Genomic DNA, 12042 nt, shown 5'->3' on the forward strand with positions numbered 1-12042 from the left:
TTGTAGTCAAACAATGATTTGAATCAATTTGTCTTTTTCTTCAAATTGGTTTGGTCTATCAGGTTGTTGATCCTGGTGACCCTCAATTGAATACTTTTTTTATATCGTAATTATAACAAGTTTAGTTTTTTAATGCGAACAATCATGATGAGCTTACTTAAAATATCTTGTATATTACTACCCAACTATGGTTTAAAATATCAAGTTGAAGCAGATTTGAAAGATGTTAAGTATTTAAGATTTTTTAAATATGATTTATCTCAGCTTAAAAAAATTGAATTAAAAAGATGCTGTCATTGTGGAATTTTAATTCCAAGGATTATAAAGTAAATATTGAAAATGACGAGTTATTAATTTAGGAAACAATTGATTGTACGGCAAAACTTTCATTTAGTTTTTGGCAATAAGGTCAAACCACATATCCATTATTTTAGAACGAATATTTTGGTAACTTATATATATAATTTTCTTAAAATATATTTAAAAAATACATCGATATAGGTTAACGAACATATATTATTAGTAAGTAAAAACAATTTTGTAATACTTGATAAAATTGTTGTATGTGATTTTAAATATGAATTTAATTTTGAGCGGAAAAGATAATTGAGTGACACGTAACTATTTGCAGTGCTGGCATGGTATCACGGGTAAGTACTCTGCATTGAAATTGCAGAAGGGACGTTACATCTTTTGTTTTGAAGTCGGAAGTTGGATATAGAATGAGTTTGAAGAGATTTGTGTAGCAGTGGACCACTTTCGGCTTTTATTTACTTCATTAGACTTATTCAAGAATAATTTTCTACACTAGAAATACTGTGCATGGAGCGAAATAGGCCACCGGAGCTGAATTTGCTTGTTGGTTGCCGCCGGCTCCATTTTTTCCACTGCAATTTGTCTCTTTCGGAGTTAAATTTTAGGTAGGGTTTTTAATTTTTTATAACAGGGTGTCTAACAAAAGGGAAAGAGATGACAATCAGAGAAAGGAAGATTGTTAGCAGACTTATTATTACTAACATCAATTTGAAGTTAATGGTTGAAGTTGTGAGGTCTCTTAAAAGAGATGATTTATGGAAGAGATATAACATTAATGAAATTTGAGTTTAATTATACAAGACATTAACATTTAATACAAATTTTAAGATAATAGATTTACTTTTTTTTATTATTATTTAATGTGAGATTTGGATTTTATATTTGAATCTTTAATATAAATATGTTATTTGAGATTTACAAACTAAAAATGAAAGATAAATAATATTGTGTTTGACGTTGAATCTTAACACATCTTATGCATTTAATACACGTCAAAGTCAAGATTTATATAATCTAATATTTTGTGTGATATGTTTATCAAATAAAGTTAATAAGTCGTATCTCCAATTATTATTATGTGTTTTAAATCTATCTTCTTATCCATTTAACAGGTAAATATCAATTCTTATCCAATTCAATCTTTGTGTGATACGTTTATCCAATAAAATTGACAAGTTTTTATTTTTGTAATAAAATGCACATTCAATTATTGACATATATCTTAAGTCAGTCTATCTACCTAATGATTTGTTTTCCATAAACTCACAAGATCACAATAAGTAAGAGTACTGAATAATTGGACAAAGCATCCATGAAATTGTCTTCTCAAGTTTTCTTACACAATTCATTTATAATTTGTAGTTTCTTTAAATTAAATTGTTTTACTAACTAAAATTCCAACAAATAATTACATATGAAATGACATAATAATGTGTATATCATAACATAATTTGAGAGGACAATCCCAAAAAATATAAAGGTTTATCTCAAGAGACAAAGTGAACTTTTGCATGTAACAATACATATGACTATCAATCTTGTTTTGTGTTCAGTTTAAAAAAAAATTATAGTTATTACTTAATTTGTAAATTAATTTTTCTGTTCAAACAAAAAAAAATATGTAATCTTTTCAGTTTTAATTATTTTTTTAATTCTATTCTTATTTTTTAATGTTGTTCTTACATTCAAAATTTTATTTATATTTCATTATTTTAATTAATTTAAAATTTAATCAATTAACTAAGTTATTTAAAATTTAAATTGTATTTTGTAAATCTTATATACGTGCCCATGTTTTAAAATCTATTCAAAAAAAAGAAATTCTACCTATTATAATAACAATTAAAAAATATATATTTGTTACATTTTAAAAATTTCTATATTTTATATTTTTATATTCTTCCAAATAAAATTTCTATTTATTTTTAAAACACGTATACCTTCTTAGAATTCCACGGTCAGGGTTGAACTGCAACATGTCAATCCACAAATTATCACCTAAACTATCATTAAAATTTAAATAGAAATAAATTAAATACTGAAAAACATCTATTTATATTTAAATACAATAAAAATAGTAAAATTCCTTTCAAATATTTGATTTAAAAAATTACAATTACTAGTTGTGACACCGGGGACGAGGGCGGGGAGTGATCGTCGGTGCAAAAGCCATGTGGTGCAAGGGGCACAGACAAGGAGCGACTCTTGGCAAGGGACACATAGATGAATGGAACATACACCAGAATGAGAGGGATCTAGAGACTATGTAGGTATGGAACTATACAGCTGAAGGATAGCTTAAAGCGATTGATTTGGCTACTTATATCACCAAATGCATTTGTTTTTCGGTAGTCTAACCCATAAGAACTCCATGATTAAGCGTGCTTAGCCTGGAGTAATTTAGGGATAGGTGACCTTCTGGGAAGTTGTTGGGACGTTACAAGTGGTATTAGAGCCTAGCCTCTCCAGTACGGTGTGGTTCGAGGACGAACCAGACGGAAGCTGGTGAGCATGTGACACCCCTTAAAAGGATTGATTTGGCTACTTATATATTTTCGGTAGCCTAACCCATAAGAACAAAGCACATTGGAAAGTCTCATCACTTTGATAATTAAGTCCCTTAAATTATCTTATTTTTCATTCTTAATTTACCATAGATTTCAAAAAAATTATTTCACAAAAAAAAGCAAACAAATTTTTTTAATATCCTAGTCACAATTTCCATTATGTATACCTAGTTTATATTATTTTCCTAAATTTTTCCCACCACTGCTTTTAAAAGAAATAAAAAAAAATCAAACAATTAAAAAAAACATGAAAATCTGCCTAGAAGTCGATTTTCGGAACTGATAATACTGTCAAAATGGATTGTAACCCGCAAGCCAACCCAGCATGTTTGAGCCAGGTTGGGTTTGAAAAAAATGTAATTTTTTTTATGTGGACTAGTTTTCAACCCGGTTCACTTAGAACTCGACTCATCGGATTAAACCTATGAGACCAACCCACCTAATTTAATTTAATTATTTATTATCTTGTGTTTCAATATTATTAATTAGCATATATTTTATTATTATATTATAGATGGTGATAAAGAAAAAGATGTTTTAAGAGAAAAAAATATTATAGATTTATTTAATCAATACTCTAATATTATAGATGGAAGAGATATAAAAATTATCAATATTAGAAACTTATTTGTTGGTCTTTTGTAGATGATTTTGGATTACACTTGGATGTATGATATACGTTTTTTTTTAATTGTCTTATAATCATTTTAGTATGACGTTTATTTAGATTTGAATTAAAAAAATTATAATTCTTTTATTTTAAAAAAAACTTATAATTAAATGAGTTAGTGAACCTGTTTAACTCATCAATCCGTGATGGATCGGAGAGAGTTTGAATCCGTTTCATCGCTCTAGAAACTGACAGGAAAAGTTAATCATACTCCATTTTCGTTTGCCCGGCAAACAGTTTCTATATGTAACAATGTTTAAGTTTAGTTGGATAAATAAAATTTGAGAGAGGGAGATAAAAAAAAAAGTAGTCTTGTTAAACAATTCACTGGGAATAAAATATAATCCTTTCATTCATCTTTTTTCTTCTCAGATGTACATACTTTATAAGCAATATTAAATGCTTATATTTAAATAGGAAATAATATAAAAACAGAAAACAACTTAAAACAGAAAACAACTTTAAATATTTAAAACTTATTCCTAATTAAGTGCAACAATAATTTAAATCTAAATTATATCTTCAACACTCCCCCTCAAGTTGGTGCATGAATATCAATCATGCCCAACTTGTTAATGACTTCTTCAAACACTTTTCCTGAAACAGCCTTTGTTAATATATCAGCAAGTTGATCTTCAGACCGAACATGTGGAGTTTGAATTACTTGATTATCTAGCTTTTCCTTAATAAAATGTCTATCCACTTCAACATGTTTGGTTCTATCATGTTGAACCGGGTTATGTGCAATCTCTACCGCAGCCTTATTGTCACAGAAAAGATTCATCGGTGTTTCATACTTGATTCCCAAATCAGCTAGTATGCTTCTAATCCATAGTAATTCACAAATTCCATATGCCATACCTCTAAATTCAGCTTCAGCACTAGACCTTGCAACTACCTTTTGCTTCTTGCTTCTCCATGTGACTAAGTTGCCTTCTACAAAGGTAAAATACCCTGAAGTTGATTGCCTTGTAGTTTTATCTCCAGCCCAGTCTGAATCTGTATATCCTTCTATGCAGGCGCTATCATTTTTTGAAAATAATAAACCTTTCCCTGGTGAACCTTTGAGGTATCTAAGGATACGATATACTGCTGTCATATGTTCTTCACTAGGAGAATGCATGAACCTACTTACAATGCTCACAGAATACGCAATGTCAGGTCTAGTGTGAGACAAATAAATTAACTTTCCTACTAACCTCTGGTATCTATGCTTATCCGTCTCAATTTGGTCTGAATATACAGCAAGAGAATGATTCATTTCAATTGGAGTATCGACTGGCTTGCAAGCCAACATTCCAGTCTCAGATAGAAGGTCTAAAATATATTTTCTTTGAGATAGAAAAATACCTTTTTCAGATCTTGCAATTTCTATGCCAAGAAAGTATTTTAGTTGTCCAAGATCCTTCATTTCAAATTCAGCAGCCAATTTCTTCTCAAGTAATTTCATTTCTTCCACATCATTTCCTGTTAACACCATATCATCTACATAGACAATAAGTATGGCCACTTTTCCTTTGTTATGCTTTATAAACAAGGTATGGTCTGAATTACTTTGTTTATACCCAAACTTCTTCATTGCTAACGTGAGTCTTCCAAACCATGCCCTGGGTGATTGTTTAAGGCCATATAAAGCCTTTTTTAATTTGCAGACTACACTTTCTTTTGAAGGGGGTAGTTGTACTCCCGGTGGAACCTCCATGCAGACCTCCTCTTCCAAATCACCATTCAAGAAGGCATTTTTTACATCAAATTGTTTCAGGGGCCAATCTCTATTAGCTGTTATGGAAATTAGAATTCGGATTGTGTTGAGTTTAGCCATTGGAGCAAACGTATCTTGATAGTCTACCCCATATTTTTGTGTGTATCCCTTTGCCACGAGTCTTGCCTTGTATTTATCAATACTTCCATCTGCTTTTAACTTCACAGTGTATACCCATTTGCACCCAATTGTCTTTTTTCCACTTGGTAAAGAAGTTAGTTTCCAAGTTTCATTTTTCTGAAGTGCTTCCATCTCTATGTTCATTGCTTGCTTCCATCTAGGATCTTCTAATGCTTCCTGCACACTGTTAGGAATAGATACAGTGGATAATTGATCAACCGTTAGAGCATATGATTCAGATAATCTATGAGATGATACATAACTGCTAATAGGGTATTTTACTTTCACTCTCGGATCTGGTTCATAAACTGATTTTGGTATACCTTTATTTTGTTGTTCTGATCTTCTGGTTTGTGTATTGTGAGTGTTAGAAGAAGTTGGGATGGAAGAGTTTTCAATAGGGACAGAAGTTACCTCAGTAGTAGGTTCAGGATGTGTTTCAGAACTGTCCACATCAGGTGATTCTGGTATGTAAGGTAGACTTAGTGCCTCATTTTGTGAAGAATGACTTGCATTGAGAAGATCTGTACCTGGAAAACCGGTGGAGACTTCAGGAGAAGGATTTTGATTTGGTGGACTGTCCATAATAAGAGAAGATGTTGGAGTAGGAGTCACAGGTAAAGGTAAGCATAATTCTTCTTCTCCAATATGACGAATCTCCCCCTGAGAAGAAGAAGAGGTGACTCCCCCTGAATAGAAAGGTTCAGACTCCCTAAAGGATACTTCAAGTGTTACATGCATTTTGTGAGTTTGAGGGTTAAAGCAACGATATCCTTTTTGGACGTCAGAATAACCGACAAAGATACATTTTTTAGCACAAGGATCAAGTTTACCACGTAATTTTTTTGGAACATGAACATAAACAGTGCAACCAAAAACTCGAGGTTCAAGATTCATGACATGTGGAATAGAAAAGAAAGTTTCAAGCTTCTTTTGAGGGGTGAGAAAACCTAAAACACTAGAAGGAGTTCGATTTATAAGATAGGCCGCAGAGAGGACAGCCTCACCCCAATAATGGGAAGGGACATTCATGCCAAATAATGAAGCCCGTACAACCTCCAACAATTGTCTGTTTTTTCTCTCAGCAAGTCCATTTTGTTGAGGTGTATATGTACAAGAAGTTTGATGTTTTATTCCATTAGAGGTGAAGAATTCAGAAAAGGATCCATTCTTATATTCGAGGCCATTATCAGATTGAAAAATTTGTATGGAAGTATTAAATTGTGTTTGAACCATACAGTGAAATTTCTGAAAAACATGGAAGACGTCATTTTTATGTTTAAGCAAAGAGACCCACATCATTCCAGTACACTCATCAATAAAGGAGACATAATAATAAGAATGAGAAAACGAAGGGACTTTAGCAGGGCCCCAAATGTCAGAATGAATGACTTGAAAGGGAATACAACTTTTATTCATAGTGGGGTAAAAGGGAATGCGATGGCTTTTAGCCATTTCACAAGTAGAACATTGAAATTTAGAGGAATGACAATTTGAAAATAAATGGGGAAATAATTTTTGAAGATAACCAAAGGAAAGGTGTCCGAGTCTTTTATGCCAAAGCCAAGCAGCAGAATGAGAAGAATCTGAAGTGTTAGTAGCAGATGCTCTGCAATGCAAGTCAGTACCACCCTCAGAGACATCTAAGAAGTAAAGATTACCACGTCTAACACCATAGCCAAGAATCACCTTGGTCTGGACGTCCTGAAAAACACAAAATGTGGGCCAAAAAATCACACTGCAGTTAAGTTGTGATGTAAGTTGACTAACAGATAAAAGATTGAAATCAAGAGAAGGAACGACAAGAACTGAATGAAGAGTGAGAGTTTTTGATAGAGTAAGGGTACCCTGACCAGTAATGGAGGCAGAACCACCATTAGCAGTGGTTATGGTGGACTTACTGCATGGGAAACAATGTTGTAACATAGAAGCATCATGAATCATATGATCTGATGCGCCAGTATCAATTATCCAAGTAGAATTCCTAGAGTGAGCAGAGAAAGCAAGAGTTTTACCTAGAATACCTTCATACACAACATTAGCTTGAGGAGAGGGAGATGAGTCACCATCAGAAGAAGAATTGAGGGCTTTGGAGGAGATTTTTCTGCGAGGACGTTTGGTGAAGTCCCACCACGTTGGATAGCCGATGATTTCGTAGCAACGATTCTTGGAGTGACCAGAATCACCACAATGAGAACATAACAAGGGTTTCGTAGAGGAACTATCCTTGCGGTGTTTAGGAGGATAATTGGCAGGGGAAGAATGAGGAGCTTGAGATAGTAGAGCTGAGGAATCCGAGGTAGGAGCAGGACGACCCATAGTGATACGTTGTTGATGTTCACGACGGACATAGGCATATGTGCTTTCAAGATCCAATTTTGGGTCTTTACGAAGAATCTCTCCACGAACTTGGTCAAAATCAGAATCCAAGCCGCTAAGAAAGATGTGGACGCGCAGACGAGCCATGGAAGAATGCATCTGGACTACGCCATTCACGGTGGTTTCAGAAGAAGACATACGATGATCAATTTCTTGAAATATGGAGAGTAGTTCGTTATAATAAGTAGAGAGGGGACGACCATGTTGTTTGGTGGAGAAAGATCGTTGGTTCAGTTCGAAGAGGCAAGTTTCATCGGATCCATCGTAGAATGTGCGGAGAGCTGCATCCCAAATTTGATGGGCAGATTCAAGGCGGATAAACCGCTGCATCAACGGGGGGCTCATGGAATCAATAAGCCAACTTTTCACCCGTTTATTCTCAGTAATCCAATTATCATAGGTTGGGTCATCAATGGAGGGTTTTGCAGTTGCCCCAGTGAGATACCCCGATTTGTTTCGAGCACCAATACGCATGTCCATTAACTGAGACCAAAGGGGGTAGTTTGAGTCATCAAGAATAACAGTGATGGGAAAAGAAGAATTATCTTGTTGAATGATAATATTGGAGGATGGGTTGGCCATGACGAAATTGGGAATTTAGGAATTGGAAACAGAGTGGAGATGAAGATAGATATTCCCGAAATTAAAAAACATCTGATACCATGTTAAACAATTCACTGGGAATAAAATATAATCCTTTCATTCATCTTTTTTCTTCTCAGATGTACATACTTTATAAGCAATATTAAATGCTTATATTTAAATAGGAAATAATATAAAAACAGAAAACAACTTAAAACAGAAAACAACTTTAAATATTTAAAACTTATTCCTAATTAAGTGCAACAATAATTTAAATCTAAATTATATCTTCAACAAGTCTTATACTGGGAAAAATTCTGATTTCTCTCCATGCACACAGTATTCAGGTCTAATGAGGGAAATAATACTTCAAGGAGTCTAATGGGAGAAATAAAAGCCGAAAAGGTGGCCCACTGCTGCTTGAAAATTTTCGAGTTTGAATGTAATTATGTGAAAGACAATTACAGGAGGATATGGCACCAGACGGATCCTCTTTCTTTAAATTCGATTTTGTTGGAAAATGCCATCTATCTACTTTTTTTTTTCTCAATCTTATTTATATTCATATTTCGATCGCATTTTTCACTTTCTTAGGCTGTCGGAGTGGAATTTCAACCCAGTAATGATTGTGATTTGGTAGGATTTTTTTCATCTAAATGTTTGGAGCAGAATTCGCAGCAGCAGTATACTCTCCTACAGGCGCTTGTGATTATGGTTTTGAAACATTATTTGTTAATAATTTAGGGGTAATCTCTGTCCGCTGGAATCAAATAATGAAGATTGTCCAGCTTATGTTAAAAAAGTGATGCTGTTTTGGATGCCAGAGGTTGGTATCCACATCTTTTGTCTCTGTCTTAGCCATCTAAGAAAACATGCTGCCCATTATGATTTAAAGTTCACAAAGTTACTTTTCCGAATCATTATAAGGAGCAGAACAACTCATGTATGTTATGCTGTGCTATCAGTGCAAAATTCAAATCCTAGCCCGTGAGTTTTTTAGCCTATAAAAAAGGATGAAGTATCATCTAACCAATCAACATAATTATTTGAGTTTAATTAGAGTTTTGAGTTCGAGTTCGAATTTCATTGCAAATGAAAAAAGATAGTTGAAAATCTTCCATTACAAATGAGTTTTGTATGATTAAGTTTAATTTTAAAAAAGAAAAATTCAGAAAATCCTTAACAAACTACGATATAGCTAAATTGGAAAATAGTTGGCACATATTAATTATAGGCCAAAGCATTAGTCAAACTCCAAGAATTCTTTTCCTGGTTGCTTTTTCTTTAGGGAAAAAATGGAGAGTTTCGAAGAATTGGAGCCTTTTGTAAAGAGGATCGAAATAAAACCTGCATTAATTTCCAAGCGTGAATGTCTATGTATCTATGTGTATCTGTGCAGAGTGTGAAGGTGGTCCATGGCGCATAGGGGGTACTCAATTAAAAGGAAAATAAAGGAAAAGGAAGAGGAAAATAAATAAATAAAGGGAAAGATTAATGTCAACGGTTGCTCAATGGAGCTTTTGAATTGAAAGTTCTGAATCACAATTCCCAGCTATCTTTCTTGTGTGCCCTTTATCATTTTCTGTGCACATCCCCACATCGCAGCCTTTGATCAGCAACTCTATGCAAATGCACTTCAACATAATGCAATAATTTGTTGTGTTTTCCATGAACAACTGAGTTATCAACTTAACCTAAAACTATCAAAATTTGCTTTTTATAATTTCCCAAAGGATAACCACCTTGTCGATGGCACTTAGTTGGATGTCTAGCTTTGCCTACCTTATCTCTGGAAATATCCTCAAAATGGAGTTCTATTTTGCAAATGAAGCGAAAGTTGGACATAACTACTAAAACTCAAAAGATTGTTGAAAAAAGGCTTTAAAGTAACGGTTCCACGCTAGATGAATTAACCTAGAGTAACAAAAAGAATGGAAAAAGTTTGTAGTGATTAGAATTCAGTATGTTCAGTGGAAGAGAGGTAGGGAAAAAGAGCCTGGGGATTAACGAAAGCAGAAGGTTTTATGGTATATATATATATATATATATATCCATCTATCTATCCAAGCTTTTAGAAAGGATAGTTATAAGTTGCAGGGTTAAGGTACAATACATCCCATTTGCCTACTAAAAAAACTGCCTCTTTTCATATCCCTCTGCGCCACAAAGAGACAAACCAAAAGCCTCCTCTTTTTCTTCTCTCTTCTTCTTCTTGCATGTCATCTTCCACTACCAAATCTCATTCAACTGTCCCTTTTCTTTTCTAATCCTAATAATTACCAATGCCATACTTTATCTTCGCTGTGCTTCTTCCTTCCAATGCATATCCCATCTACTCCACAGATATGACAGAAACACAAGTTGTCATGCAATGCCACTATTAGTAGTATCTCCGATGCTGATATTTTTGTCCTGCACCTTTACAAACTAATCTTCAAAATAGATCCAAAACTTCTTTTTTATTCAATTCACTTAGTAGAACAGTCATTTCTTGAGGTCGTATCATATGTATTAGTTACAGAAAATAATTGTTATTAAACTTCATACAACTCTTGTAGATAACCAGAGGAATGTGTGCAACAATTTCTACTTCATTGTTTTGTGAAATCACCAATCTTGTTGGATCTCACCTCTCCTTTTGATTGATTTTGTTATTACGTAGAGAGCCGAGAATGTAATTTGGAAAGACTTCTAAGAAATTATGTTTGTAAAAAGTACTCTAATTAGTCTCTCAGTGGACTTTAAACATTACTCAACTACGTGTCGAAACAACAAAAAGATAGATAGCCAACGATGCAGATTCTTCATAATTAACCTATTTTACTACAAGTATTATGTCCCTCACATGAAATCAGACAAACTTTCTACAACGCTTACTTATATTTGTCCATTACATTTGTTTTCCTTGGTCTACCTCGTTTGTGGTTAAACATCAACAATTTCAACGAAAAAAGCTCCATTTGCATCGAGGGTCAATCAGTTTGGCACAATAAACTACTTTAGCGAAGTCTGAACATACAATTTTGTCTTAACAAGTGAATCTTGGTATAAGAAGCAACATAGTAAAATTTCAATTTGTTTTAGTTACATTGAATTCAATGCATTAATCGGATATCGTGTATACAATTGATTTACTTTTTACAACATTGTATGCGTTAGTGATATTACTGAACTGTTAACAGTGAAACAGAAAAGTACGGGGCAGACAAAGAAAAGCTTCCAATTTCAAATATGCATCAATTTGCTCTTCAGAGATACCTGGTGGGCCAATCCATCCATAAAGTTCACTCTACTAAGCATCATGTATTTTACCTGAACTTTCAGCTTTGCACATTTCTTTGCATACGAAATATGTTCGATTACTCTGATAATTCCATATCGTTTAAGAGTTAAGGACGATACCAATTTAAATACATTTTTTTTTTCACCAAACACTTCTAAAGTCGTGCATGTAATGTAACCACTCAGGGAATTGAATATCTAATGTAATCAACTTTGATTGGCTTTTCTTCTTTTTCCAATTTGATTAGTTTGGTTTATCCAACTTATATGTAATTGTGCCAAAATCTTACTATGCAATACTGCATATTCTCTCTGGTGTACGAAAGAGCAACTAAAGTCTCAATGCACATGCAGAGCAACCAATG

Source organism: Vigna angularis, chromosome 2 (assembly GCF_016808095.1).
Source record: "Vigna angularis cultivar LongXiaoDou No.4 chromosome 2, ASM1680809v1, whole genome shotgun sequence".
NCBI lineage: Eukaryota > Viridiplantae > Streptophyta > Magnoliopsida > Fabales > Fabaceae > Vigna > Vigna angularis.